This window comes from Neodiprion virginianus, chromosome 2, assembly GCF_021901495.1.
Source record: "Neodiprion virginianus isolate iyNeoVirg1 chromosome 2, iyNeoVirg1.1, whole genome shotgun sequence".
Taxonomy (NCBI): domain Eukaryota; kingdom Metazoa; phylum Arthropoda; class Insecta; order Hymenoptera; family Diprionidae; genus Neodiprion; species Neodiprion virginianus.
In genome coordinates, this window is record NC_060878.1 from 9,187,690 (window position 1) to 9,202,832 (window position 15,143).

A 15,143-nucleotide genomic window follows, 5' to 3' on the forward strand; every position below is an offset into this window, starting at 1 on the left:
AATACAGCTGTTAAAAAATTGTCCTCCCCCGACCGTGCATATCCAGGAAAGGAGGTCCGATTTACACCTTGATTAAGTATAATTTTTGCGTACCCAGCCAGCCTCCGATAACTGACCGCAAAACCCGGCTCCGCGTCTAGAGGACATGACTTTCTCCTAGGTAGCCGAGGGCGTTCGTCCAGCCGCGACGCTGTCGGACGCGGGTGAAACAAACGTAAATACGAACGCGAAACCTGAGGGGCTGAATCCAGTACGCCGGAGTTAATTAACGCCGGCGAGGCATTAGAGTGAAATGCAGAATGTAGAATGGGGAGGGATATACATACCTACCAACCCCTCGAAACGAGATTCTACCTCGCAGCAACACGGCCGGGCAATGGAAGGCTTGTACCTCCCATCTCTCGTCGCAGGCAGCACATCCGATAAAAGGAATGGGCACGCCGGACGCAGAGTCGCCAACGTACGTACATACAACAAGTGCGGCAACAATAGCGTCGTCGACAGTTCGTTAAGCACTTCTTTCAATATGGATTGTTCGCCGGCCGGGGGACGCTGGCTAGTCACTGTGACTGTCCTCGTTCCCCGTTCCTCATTCCTCGCCTAGCTCTCCCGCAGGCACGGTAGGAGCGAGATGACTTCGGCCGAAAGGTGTGAACTGGAGATAACCAACTGGTGTTGTGACATCACCCAGCTAGCCTCCTGCACGCGCGACCACTTCCTCGTCACCTGAGATAATATCGCCCCCTTGTTACCAGAACGTCCATCCATCACCTCTGGGATTTCTACGCGGTGAACGAAACGTCTTATTATTCCCCATGCCATGGAGTCTTGCCGAGTCATTCGTTCCCCACTCCTGTTGACGGGAGGACAGTCTCGCCGAAATTCGCGGTAGTTCACCAGGGATGGGGTTCGCGAAGAAGAATAATGACCACTGAGGCTGCGTGGTAACTCGGAACTGAGGAGCTACCGATGTCAAAATGTTTACTCTTTGCGTTAAATAGCTGTGTTCGAATACGTTGTACGTACATACCTAATCGATACGCTGACTGAATGACTGTCAGAGAAAATTGTTCCGAGAAATATGATGATCGCCAACATAAATATACATTTTATTCGTGTCGCTATACGCTATACCTATAATGTAGTTTTATTTACTGCTCATGCCTACCGTGGAATAAACTTGGTCCTCGGTCCTGTAAGCTTTCGACAAAAGGTACATACCGAGCGAGCTGACTATGACGAGGCCATAAGTCATGGTCACGTCGTCGTAGAGAAGAGATGCTTCTTCTTATCCCATCCGACAAGTTGATGGATCGTTAGCAAACAATAAGTCACTGTGGTCATCGTACTGCTACTTATACCGAGTCGACAGCCCCGGACAGTGTGAAAGGTTGAGGGTTGAAATTTGGGGTCAAGTATCGAGCTGGACTCTCCCGCACCAAGGGCTTTCGGTTGTCTATGAATTGTTAATATCGCGTCAAGCCATATCAGCCCGTACTCAATCGACGAGACTATTATTCGAAATATTTATAACAGATATAAAATTTCAAAATTTTTTTTTTCTCTTCTTTTTGTTTCAATCGTATCTGGCGACTTTAGCTTCAGCCATTGTGTCAGAAATTTGACGTTCGCGTCCCTCTCCCCTCGCCGGAGGGCACAGAACACTTCACTCGGGAAAAAATCCGTCCGGATCACGAAAACGGGAAAATACGTCAATCAAGCCGGCGGGACCCTCGTGGACCAGGATTGACCAGGACGCATCTGTCACCGAATACATTGCCGCGCGAACGATTTTGTTAGTGATGAAATTGACCCTGTGTACGCTAAAAATGCGTGACGTCTCGGGTTTCTCTGTGTCCAAGAAAATAAAAAAAAAAGAATAGACTGTAGTTTAAGCACCGTGTTCGATGTTTTAGCGTCAATGCTTGAGTCATTGCACGTGATTTTGACTAATTACCGCGCGATGAAATGCAAGATTATTTGAACGCCACGGTGTTCTTATCTCAGTAAAAAATCTGACAGTTTATTTTCGAGGATAATTCGTTCGAAATAGAATATAGAAATGTCAAGGGGACCCCGGGTGAAAGGTTCGTCTGGTGCTGGTCTGGTTCTCCCTCGAGAAGAGTGGGTATATAACTATATACGTATAACCAAGACGAGGAGACAGATGGAGCGAGCCTGTCGTCGGGTAGGTTTGAAAATAAAACAGCCATGGACCACGTAACAAGTTAATGCCTGAGGAGATTCTGGTCCTTCGAGGGCTCGGGCTTCACTGCTAGGTTGGGTCATCATCGGCCTTCAAGCTCGTCTATGACTAGGTCTGCGTCAACGTCGTCACCGTCATCGGTGGCACGGCGTGTCGTGTTTCGCTCCCCGGATTCCCGCCGTGACAGAAAATACGCGCCACTTGGCAGCCGACTCTACTCGACTAGCTGCTGCAATGCCCTTCGTACAATGGGCGAACCGAAACGCCGTGGAGATTTGAAACGTAACACCCGTTACAGTGATCTCCTCCCCCCCCTCATCCCGGGGTACGGGCGCGACGTTTGGTGGCTCGAGGGTTTTCGACCGGGGTTCCAAAGCCCCAACGCATGGCTCCCACTACCCGAAGCGACGTGTTTAATTGGTAATCCGTTTAAAGGATTAGTAACTCGTGATGAGAATTAGGACGTGTCGCCCGTTCGGCTGCCTCCAGCTTGTCCACGTCTCCGGGACAGACAAGACTCGGGGAGTGAGCGAGAGACGGAGTCGTCGTCTATTGGAAGTCACCAGGAATCGGGTATTAGACACGTGTATAAGTAGGTATGTCACCTTTGTCACGGTGGTATTAACTCGATATTTTTTCCAACTGAGGTATCTCCAGAGTTTTTTTTTTTAACAACGATCTCTTCTTGCACACCGGTTCGATCCTCCTTCGAAGGACGATCGTGTTGGAGTCGAGAGATCCGTGACATGCCGCAGCTCATTATATACCCCGACTCGCAGTCAATGTAAAACCAGTTGCCGCGAGTGGTTAAATTCAATGGCTTCGTCTACAGATCCTTGAGATTTTCATCACTGATTGTTCGGTACGATGATTCAACGGGTGAACGTGAAACTTTTTCGATGATATGTCTACGTCATTTGAATGAAGATAGTACAAGGAATCAGGAGCAGCTGGCATACGTACATTTCGTAGTTTCGTAAAGCGAACTTGACAACGGGAATGATTTCTGTCAAAGTATCTTCTACATCACTTGGACTCGACTTAATTACTAATTTCCACGCTTCGTACTCAGACTCTGTATCTGATTTCAAACATTGAAGACGTTAAGAAAATCCATTAAAACCCTTCGATTCTCTTCAACGACATTCGTTTTCAAAGTACGAGTCCAATGAAATAGTAGATATGATGGAACTCGAGGGTATACATGCAAGTATTTATGCACGTATTCACACAGGCACACACACACACGCGCAAACGAGCGACGCACTCGAAAACAAGGGGGGTGTAGAGCGTTTCACTTGGTGTACTCGGAATGACGTTTGAAAGCGAGACACTATGCATACATATATGTAAGCGTGTAGATAGGCTGCAGAGAGTGGTAGAAACCCAGTCTACCCCCGGGGTTCGGAGTGCTTCTGGGGATGGCTCACTTTTCAAACAAGCTTACTCTTTACTTTGTAGGCGACTATAACGGCGGGTAGGTGAAGGGTGAAGATCAAATCCGTCCTGATCTAATAGGGATTAAAAGAGTGACAAATGTAAGAGTTAGTGACGGGCGAGGGGCGGGGAGAAGGCTAACGCGCACAACAACCCATGTCTTTGTGCCCGATGGCATGAAAAGGGGGCTCGTTGAAAAGTTCGGTTTCTGTTGAATCCACCGAACTGTATTACAACCAAAAAGAAATTTCTTTTCGAGAGCACATTTGAGACCTTAGCTGTTTCTCATACAATTTTTCGTTTTTTCAATTTTGTTCCTTCGAGCGTAGAATCGGGCGAATTGGGAACTTTGTCACTTGGATACGTGCGCGTTTATACTGTAAATTTTGTGAAGAAAATTTTTAACAGTAGATATGGAAGATGGCAGGTGAATATATATAGACGCGTAATGTATAACTGTATAAAAGTATATACTCGCGTATGCTATACCTACTGTATACCGTAGTTTCAGAACAGAAGCTCGAGCACGCTGGGTAAAATTGCTTCTTGGCTAAAGTCTTGAAACTTTTCTCATTTGCCTGGATGGCAGAAGACCCCCAAGTACGTACATAGTAGGTATCTACCCCGTCACCGTGTTAGTCGAATCATAAAGAACTTTCCGAAATGTTCCGATCCCCGCGTGTGATCAATCCAGGAATCCGACATCATCGTTGACTGAACCATTGACTGGAAATATCTCACGAAACTGACCTATCCCAAGACACGGTTTAGCACGATCAAGAACGCGAACGGAACCCTTGTTTGGTTTTGAAAATCGACGAAGGAATTAACCTGCTTTACAATTTCCATGCTTTCAAAGTTGCCATTTGTAGCAAAGCGTACGTTTTCATGGTAAGCGGTTTATCTGGTTAACTGATCGAGTGTAAATGGAGTAGGAGGAAGATGAAACTGCGAACTACCTCAGTCAAATCGTTTGCCGATTTTCGGCAACATCTAACCGAAACTGGATTCCCGGTTGGACAGCGCTAACAAGGTTGAAAAAAGTTACACCCAACACGTGGTAAGTCGGAACTGAAACACTGCAGCTTATATCCCTAGCAGCGTGAGTTAAAAATTTTACGCCAGTGGTTCGAATTACGATCCATCAGGATCAACCGGTCGTCCCTCCACTTTAATAAGGATACCCGTATAACCCTAGAATTATCGGCCCTCACTCTATACCGCTGCGCTAAACTCCCAGCACGGAGCCATCGATCAATCCAACACCGGGCGAAGAGGCCCACCTGGCCCAATTTTATGGTGGATCCTATCCAGAACGAATTATAAGGCGAACCGAAAAGATCGTAACAGTGAAGTTCGAAATGATACTGTGCCTACATGATTCAGGATTACATTTCGACGCGCGTTAAAGACACGGTTGCATCAGCCTGCAACGAGACGAACTATAACGTACCGACCGATTAAGCCGCTCTGAAGATATTCGGAAACGATATGTTTTCGAAAAAGTGTGTTCATGTCCTCGGGCGCGATGCTGGGTGAACGAGCTCGTAGAAGGTGAAGCTTGTACGAGAGTGGAGCCGATAAATCAAATAACTTTTTCAGTAACGGGCTACATCGAGATAAAATGGTAATGAAAACATGGCCGATACGACGCGATAACATTCCGCAACTGAACCGGGACACGCGTCCTCTCCTCATGCAACGTACGGGCCGAGGGGCGGACGGGGCCGGAGGGGGCTTGTGGTGTATACCAGGTACTACATACCCGTTGCAAAACCGCCCGGCGGCTATACGGCGGCCCGCATTCTCGATTCTCGTCCGAGTTCTCGTTGTCCATCACCCAGCCCTCGCCGTCACCCTCGTCCTCGTCCTCGTCCACGTCCCCGGACGTTGGGAGCTCAGCGAGTCATTAGTACGAAAAAATACAGTCCTGCATCATCGGTCAATATCAATTCAACTTAAGAGACGAATAAGGCGGGTACGATACGTGTAACTTGCGACGGCATAACACGTGTCCAACAAGAGAAATCGACACACCAACGGTACGCATTAAAATTTACTTCGAGGCTGCTTTGGTACCACCTTAATTCAAATCACCAGTTTTGTACAGACGCTTTCGTCGATCTACCTTGAAGACAATCGATTTCGATCCTTCAAAACGATCTGCGAAGTCTACAGTGCTGTGAAATACGCAACATAGGTGTCTGCGAACCACAGTAACGATGGCTAGGAATAAATTTTCACGGACTGTAATTTACGAGCCATGGCTGATGAATACGACTTATCGATTCCCGATCCTCGTCATTAAGTAGTTTTTCTCGTACGGTATAAGTGAATCTGATACTTACGTTGAATCGCGTTATCGCCAAATAATTCTAGGCATACTGAACGTCAGTTTTCCGTGTATCACCAGCATTAATAGTACTTAAGTTGATCAGGTTAATTGACAATTATACGCGAATGTCGTACGAATACACGTTTCTCAGCTCTGTTAGAAGCTAGTAGGTACATTAAGTGCCGCATAAATCACTGTTGCCGAGGAACGATTTTGAATATAAGTAGCAGTGTTACTACAGGCAACAAATTTATCCGGTTCAGCGATTGTTGGACGTATATACCTGCTTGAGGACGGTTATCATTCATTGGTGATAAACTCGTGGCTCGATGAAATTCTATGAGATTCTCGAAGCCGCGGCCCTACCTCAGACGAGGATAAAATTTATCTGATCAAAGGGAAGACGGTGCCGTTGGTTTATCTGCGGAGCCCCGGAGGTTCGTAAACTGCGTCCGAGATACCTTCCTTATTAACATTCCGCCGGATGGTGGAAGAAGCGAGTCGTGTCCGCTGAGACAGGCCGCAGGACCGCTCCTCGGACCTGTACCCAACAACTTTGAGAGCTGCCCTTCGAGCTGCTTTGCTACCTCGGCCAGTTTCAGTCCCTGCAGTAGTCTTTCGAGGCATCGACGCGTCGCGAGGCTTCTTTCGAGTACATTAAAAGTTTTGCTACGGTTCGTCCAACATCGTGGATTCGCCGACGGTTCGCAACATGGAATATCAAGCGGCGGTGACAGTGTCGCGATAAGCAGCTAGTAAAATAATTTACAAAGTTCATAGACGAGGTGACCGGGACAAAGAAACGTCGGTGAAAATGAAGGAGCTGCTACACTTTGGATACAAATATCTGTCGTACAAAAATTCCCCAACCGACTGACACGGTGAGTATCAGTAGTCTGCACTCCTCGATACCGGATTCAAACTCATTTCTAAAATTAGCTCGGTGTCTAATTGCCCGAGAAGTCTGTCAAGACGCGTTCTCCGTCATCGCAAATCAATCTCGTTCAATTCGACCAAGTTCTTGCGACCGTTTCGTAACTGCATCGGCCGTTTCTCTACCTGACCAACGACTCTCGTATGGCTACATGTGTCACGTGTACCAACCACACGCTATAGTCCTGGATGGACACGGCGTAGTTTGACGAGTCAGCTTTTACCGGCGATGGCGCCACTCTACGAGTCGCTTGATTCTTGCACGGCATGTCTCTCTCTTTACTTTTCACGTACTCTTTTTCTTTTTGTATACAGGTCTCCACCTTTTCATTTAAATTCTTACGGAATATCATTTTCGACATAACGATGATAATCCGGTTTCGTATAACGATGCCAAACTTTTTTGTCAGGCATAGAAATCGTTGAGATTTTTACCTATTGCACTGTTTTATATTCAAACTCTTCTAAAATTTAATTCTCTCCAAAATCGGATTACTCAAATATATCCACAATGTAATTCCTGCAATTCAAGTACGTAATATAGAAATTAGTACACACGATCTACCTGCACGAAGCTTTTTTCAAGTCATTTTGACTTCCCTAAAACCGAAAGACAGAGTTTCGAACCGCTTCCGTCACAATAATTTCGATCACAGTGTCTCAAATAGAGTATTCAGAAAAATTGCTTTGTCATCTAAACAAAAAAACGTCACCAAATTTCTTAAAGCGTAGCATAATAACATGGAGAAAATTGGAATCGAATTAAATATCGATCGATAGAAATTCATCGTAGGGTGATCCGGCCAATCGGCAATGAATAAATATTCTCGGTACCGGTGGATGATCAGTACAAATACAAGTTCCGAGGCAAAAGGGTTCCCAGGAGTAGCGAGTTAAGCGCCGTTATATCCTATATGTCATCGTGAGCAATTGCATTGATATGCATAACCCCACCTCGCGAAAAGACAGGCCGCAATTTGATATTCAATATTCAGTGGGTAGGTATAATATTGTTTTACTCTGGGAGGGCATCGATATACATACATACATATATATGTATATGTATAGCTAACCAAAATACGTATACGTGCCTATAAAGTATATGTATAAGAGAGCAAAGCTCGCTGGTATATACGTGTATTGTCGGTACCGGGTGGCTGCTTGCCACCCCCCAACCCCCACCTCGCAATGCCCTCCCGCAGTCTATAGAGATCGCAGACCAGATTCCCTCGGAATAAAATCTGGCCGCATTATTCAATCGGATCTCATTGGAATGCTTCGATCAAACTTAATAATGCGCGGCGCGCAAGAAGAGAATGCAGATAGTGCGTGGGCTGCATAAGGGATCCTGGTCGTCTGCAAGGGACCTTATAACCATGGTTCGTAACGCGGCCAAAGGGGGGGCGGCGTCGCGACGCCCGTCAATTAATACCGGAGCGTCACCTTATCTGTATGCGTTCCTCAATCCCGGCTGGTCCAGGTTCCGTTCCCACGATACGGATAATACGCAAAATATATTCCCCCTTTGAATCAGGCCTCACTTTATTCCAGGCGCATTCCGCCCGGCAGGAAATCCCAATACGTCAATCTTGGAATCTGATTTCTGAGACTCCCGAGATTTTTGCTGATCGTTGAAGAATACCTCTTCGATATACCCGCACCGCGCTTTCGGTGAACGATCAAGGCAAGCCAATTCCGTCGGTACAAATTTCTGTGGCAAATTGCGAAGACCCTTCAAACTATCCGACGCGACTGTTTCAATCTCAACAGAGATCCGGAGATATTTCGATAAGATTCAACGATCTGCCTAATTGCAAATGATTTTCTTCCGTCGGTGGGTACACGGGGGGGGGGGGGAGGAGACGGCTCATCTCCTGCCGAAACTACGCTCGCAGGATTCACGACGACCCCGTCTGGGCCACCCGTCTTGCGATAATTAAGCCCCCGTGGTTTGTCACGCTAATGAGGAGTTCGTCCGCGCATCAAGAAGCAGCTCCCGGCGTCACTGCGGTGTAGTCTCGTGATTTTTAGTCGTTAAAGACAGAGTGGAATTTGATTTGTCCAGCAGTTTACGAAGTGCGAAAAGAGTTGAATATTTCTTGCTCGCTGGCGAATCGGTTTTATCAATACACGAACCACACCATTCACGGGTATAAATCACTGAGAGAAAAAAGTCATCGAATCGACCAAACGTCTGGTCACGGGCGACGATGTGAATATTTATTTGTCTCGATTCGAATCGTCTGTCTAAATTTTGTTAAACCAACAAAAGTATTTTGCGGTATCGAGTGAGTAATATTGTGTTCACCGCGTTTAGTTGAATCAAACGAATATCACTTGTTTTAAGTAATCCCGTCATTCCGTGTCCGTGATTGTAGAATTTTTATAAGCCCATCAATGGGATTGCAACTGATGTGAAGTATTGGAACACGACTACGTATAGTTGGGGGATGCGTGGGGGGATAAGAGATTGGAAACGTCAACACGTCAAGAGGCAGAAGGACAAGCCTGAAGCATACCGCAAGCGTAAAGGACCACATACGGTATGTGGACAGACCGCAGGATCGGCAGCGAGACCGCAGGGAGACCAAAGCGCGCTGAGGTCTTTCGACGATCACTGGGTACATATTTGTATTCTACTTTAGTCCGTTTACTGAAACAGATTTTAGTTTGTTCAAATGCGTGCGCGTATACGCGCCGCTCGTACTATGTATAACAAATAAAACGGATTGACGTTTGCCGCAACGTCAACATATTTTTGAAAAAAGAATATACCGAGGAAGAGAGGGAAAATAAAAGAACAGGGCGTGGGTCCGCCGAACCGTTGACCGAAAAATGAATCAGATATTCCGCATCGTAGGTGGTTAACCCGATCAGTTCGCCAGATACTGGAATCGTTCGAAGAAGTATAATCGCAGATTCAAGCCGCATTCCACATCGTCGAATAAATATCCAATAACAGAAATATATCGCGAAAGTGTCGGCGAGGGAACGAAGAGGCGTAAACTATCGGGTTTAATTCTGTTGTGAGATTTAATTAATCGTACAGGGCTTTGGAAAAGGCATACGCCCAAGGAGGAGTATGAATACAGAGGGTATAATAACTTCTGGGAAAGCGTTATATGTATGCGTCAACTTTACCTAAATTTCAACACCACCCCAGCGGCAGCCAAATGGTAAATGGTAGTTTGAAACGGCGGTGTAGAGCCATTTGAAACGGCTGCCGAAGCGGACTGGAGAAAAGCCCGAAACGCCGAGCGAGAAGCAAGCGGAACCGGGAGAATGGGTATTGAGACCAACCGACGCCCCGGTTCTTCAAGTTTCCCGGAGGCACCGCCGCAATCGTTTGTTCAACACACCGCCAACAAATCCAATACACACCGTCAGACGTTTCGGTCCGAGGTTTGCTGGGTCTAGTGCTAAACCGTCACAGCTCCTTAAAATTTTGGCAAACTTACGACAAGCGAACACATCAGGACTCGCTTTATGAATCTGAAAAGTGATCGGACTAGAAATCGGTACACTGAGAGAAATACACGATGCCTGTTTTACGGAATTTTTCTAGTTACTACAGCAAATGATAGTTCCTTCAGTGTAAGGAATCGTCAGACGAATATGACGTTTTGTCCCGAGTGACAGATGACGTATATATTAAGTCAGATCTTACACATGTGATTAGAAGCAATTAGAGTCGACTCGAAGTCAGGTGAACACTCGATTCTAGAATGATCAACCGGTGTTCTTAGACATAATCACATGATCACATCATTGCATCATCGTGTAACAAACGTCAACAGTAATTGGACGCGCAACGTGGATACCGATGTTTGGATCAAAGTTCATTTCGAAGCGAGAAAGTTTCGTGAAAGAGAAAAATATGAAGGAAGAGAAAAATTCTTTATACAAAGTTCGCCAGGAGGAAAGAACAGAGTATAAGCGTTCGCCTGGTATCGCGGAACCAAAGCAAGTTGTTGTGCTTTGTGGCAGCCCAGCCGCAAAGCGGAGAGTGGAAAGGTACAGACGCGGTAAAAATTTCTACCCTCAAGCGTGAAATTCGATTGATGTAATACAGGGCGTTTCTCAAACTGAAAACCATTCAGAGAGTATCGTTGATCTTGCTACAAGCATTCGAACCGCTCTGAGATACCCGATAAGGGTCCAATCGGAAACTTTTGCCGATCACATTCACATTAACGTGGTTATAATCATTCTATTCCGAGTAAGAGAAAGAATAGAATTGTTGTCTGTGTTACGGTTACGAGGGAATCAAATTTTTCTTAGTGAAATCTGAAACCGGTAGCACGATGTTAAAACACATGGAAGTAGGAACTGTCAGACAATAAATCTACTGTTCAAGTATAATTAGGTACTCCTAACTAGTGTGTCCTGTGAGATGGCCATCTATATATGTGCAGTATATAAATATTATTAGTATACGCATGGTATGAGATTAACGGTAAGACCAAAAACTAGCATACGTGGGATGTTACGAGAGCCGAGTATGTATTTTATCTCTGTTTTATGTATATTATAAAGCAATCTGATTTAACTATGTACACAACCTTTCGGACGAGCTTAATTAATAAAGAAGGCTTGCTCTAACCAAGTTTTTACCACGTATCTACTCTACAAGAAACATTTTGTGAAAATGTAGAAAAGATTGCGATAAAACGATTATACATTAGATCGTATGCGTGACGACCCAGATTCCCCAAGGAAGGTGTGTATAAATTAGAATATATGTGCCGCGAACTGCCGCATAAAATGTGGCAATTATTTTTAACAACCACAACATCGCGTGAATATCTAATTATTAGGTAGCGTCGAATATTTACAATAATGATATTTTCGTACGAATTTAACTGAGTTGCAATGCTCCGAGTGATCGGGATGCTTGAAATCTTTCACTTCGAGTTCGTTTCGCAACGATTTGTGCGCCACGCATGTATTCGCAAGAGTATTTTGCAACGCCTTGTAGCCGCGAGTGGAGAATCTCGCAGGGGTGTCAGGGGGTGAAAAACGAAGAGAAGAATAAGAAAATCGGCGAGAGTTGAGGGGTTGATCGAGGCCCCGGAATCCCCAGGGGTCCAAGGGGAAGTAGTAGGCAACGATATACACCCCCGCAAACATATGGGGCCCATTGTCAGCCCTTACTTGTACACACACCCTTGCGAACCCTTATACCACGCACCCTTGGTCGCTTTTACGCGCACGGCGTCTAGATACGAGCCGAGATATCGCGGGAAAACCTTTTTAGAAACTACATCGTGTTCTCAACGGTGCACCAAAGGAAGGCCAACGCCTTCCCGCAACATGGTTGTACGCGTAAGCTCTTGGGTTTCCAAAAAATATGCTCATTTTTACACTTTCAAAACACTTCGCATACCTGTACGATGTCAACCATGGACGGTAACAATTCATACTTTGCGTTGTTACATTCGAATATAGCAGAAAAGAAGATTGCTTCGCAATTGAAAGAGTTTCCAAATGAGGTATTCCACGCCAACTCGACAAATCATTTTCCTTAACCATTTTCGATTTCGTTCGTAATTTTTTATACGATTTTCCTAACTCTGTTTAATTTTTTTTATTTCTTTTTAAGAAACACAGTTTCAAAGATCAAACCAAAATGACATTTTTGAAACTTTAGAAAAAATTCCTTAAGATTCTTGGATCAAAGATTATTTATTTTCGCATGTGTATAATCATCCGCTTGGAGTACAAAAACGAATAATTACCGATAAAAATGCCAAATTAAGCTAATTTGGGTATTTTTATTTTTTTGAAATCAGTCAAACAAATGTAACAAAAATAGGTTTCAATTTCGGATTGGGTCTAAAATAATCGTCTTTGATCGAAGAATTTTGAGAATCGTTTCAAAAAGTTTTTAAAAATATCACTCTATTTTTACTTTGGATAAGTATATCATGGTATAAGCCCAGTTTAAGGCCAGCAAAATTATTTAAAACTCAACATCCCGTTAAGACTGAAAAAAATCGATAGCACAAATAAGACTGTTCAAAAAACACAATTCTATAATAATACCAAACGTAACATGTCATAAAATAGAAAATTAATCATATCGCTACTTGTGCGAGGAAAAAAGTGACTTCATGCATTTGTTAAAATACTGTAAGATTCTCGATCAAAAAGATCCGAACCAGGTCTGGCTAGGAGCAAGAATGCTCTTGATGTACCTCATGTTCAAGAAAATCCCAAGATCAGTGAAATAAAAAAATTATGTCACTATGTCGAATAAATTATAATCTAAATTCATGATCGATCCTTTTCTTTCGTGAACATATGGAACCAGGTCGAATACTCAAAAACTCGTAATTGTAACATTCCGAATGAAACAATGAATTGATGCTTCTACAGCCGATGTTACACGGCTCGAATCGATAGCGTGTCGAGAGGCTTTCGGTGACATGACATTGCGAGCAGAGCTTGCAGTAGCTTACAGTAGCTTGCTCTAGCTTGCGCCCTTGAAATCGGCTCGGGGGTAAGGTGGAATATCTCGGGGGCAGATAGAGCGAGGCGTCGGCAGCGGTGCTATCGCTCATCGCACGACTCCCCAGAGTAGGAGGGTGATGGGGGTGCCACCCCGGTTGGTCCAGAGCGTCGTTTCTGCCCGCGAAGAACCTCGGTTGGGCTGCGAAGGGGCTCGACTCACGCGCCTTATCACCTCCCAAATAATGGAGGCATATTGAATAGATACCCGAACCCCACCAATGTGTATCTGATCCGAAAGTCTCGAGGGGATATTAGAAGTCGCCCCTCATCCTCGACCGTCCTTCGATCCGGGCTGAATTCACCTCTAAACCTCGCCTCCGTCCCGCGTGATGATAAATAAAAACCACTTTAATTTTGTGCCAAAATTCGTGAAGCTTTTCGTACGTAAGATCAAATTTTTTGTTTCCTTGTTTCAACGGTTTTAAGCCTTAACCCTTTGAGTCGTGGTGGTAAGTATTCTTAAGTAGTAAGAACTTTGAAACATATTGCTTTACGGTTTTTTTGCTACTTCGGATAGTGTATTGTTAGAAAAAAATTTATTCATGAAGATCGTGAAAATTGAAGGAATAATTCATATCCGAGAAAGTTACCTATCTATACATATACATGTTTTACACAAATCGTAAGCTTTTGGGGTCACTGATTACGAATCTGAAATCAGATTTTGAAAATTTAGTATGGCGAATCCAATCAGCGACCCCGAAAACCCCTGCGAATTTTGTGACTGTATTCGATCAAATTCTAAATTTTCATCCGTCATATTGGATCCACCATATTGTATCCGCCATCCCGAACTTGAGAAATTTGATTTCACATTCATAATCAGCGACCCAAAAAACCATAGAAAACTATCTTGTTATAAAAGTTGATTCAGTACAATAATGACTGATTCAAAGGGTTAAGGAGGTTAGTCGCATGTTGAGTACTTATCATTTTATTATATTTGAAAAATCTACGAATATTTATTCAAAATCATATAAAAGAAAGAAAATATCCAAATTATAATCAAAGATCCTTCATTTCATACCACTTTGAAATTTTTAAAAATCTAGTTGAATCTTTCAACAAGTTTTATCGTGTCGGCATCGTTCAATATTTTATTTTATAACATCCCAATCATGTTGCTTCTATTACATTGCAAAGACCTTCGTAGCTTGCCAATAAAATTATTTGATAAATACTCAACGTACGACTTTATCTCGTATAACAAAAGTCAATAAGAAGCATCGATTTTTGGCCAACAAACCTCCTTAAGAAGCGATTTTATTGAACGGTGCTATTCGACTCGTGGCTTCTTTTGTACTCACGTGAACCGCACCACGGTTTACATACCGTTGTTCTGTTCGCACGTCAAAACGCGAACACGCGATCCGCGCGATCCTCAAGCCAACGGCTGATTACTTTTAAAGTAGGTACATGTGAAACAGCGTGCTAAATTCAACATGCTAATATTCATGCTTAAATACCCTGATTCGGGCTAACTTTACACATACATACCCATCTAATTCCTGTTTCCCTTTCGCACCGTGAGCCTTGATTTTTATTGCCGTAACATCTCGTCGCCCTTACAAATGTAGGCCTGAAACCAACACCCATAATTTCAAAGTTAAACCTGCATGGTTAAAATTTACACACAAGTAGTTACAAACAATAATTTCCTGTCGACCGTATAATTGATTAGAACAAAAAATTTGAAATCATAAAACAATAGAATGCAAG

The 15,143-nt window shown here is 44.1% G+C and overlaps 1 protein-coding gene and 1 long non-coding RNA gene across 2 annotated transcripts in view; one reads left to right on the forward strand and one right to left on the reverse strand.

Moving 5' to 3' along the window:
* The window catches only part of LOC124297463 (uncharacterized), an 89,370-nt gene that overhangs the window by 38,686 nt on the left and 35,541 nt on the right, over positions 1-15,143 (reverse strand). The window contains exon 2 of the long non-coding RNA XR_006906616.1: positions 14,922-15,003. This is a non-coding gene — a long non-coding RNA (uncharacterized LOC124297463). The remainder of the gene's footprint in view (positions 1-14,921; positions 15,004-15,143) is intronic.
* LOC124297460 (N-acetylgalactosamine kinase) overlaps positions 6,750-15,143 on the forward strand; it is a 73,964-nt gene continuing 65,570 nt past the window's right edge. The window contains exon 1 of the mRNA XM_046748531.1: positions 6,750-6,859. The gene's annotated coding sequence lies outside the window, so the exon portion shown is untranslated. The remainder of the gene's footprint in view (positions 6,860-15,143) is intronic.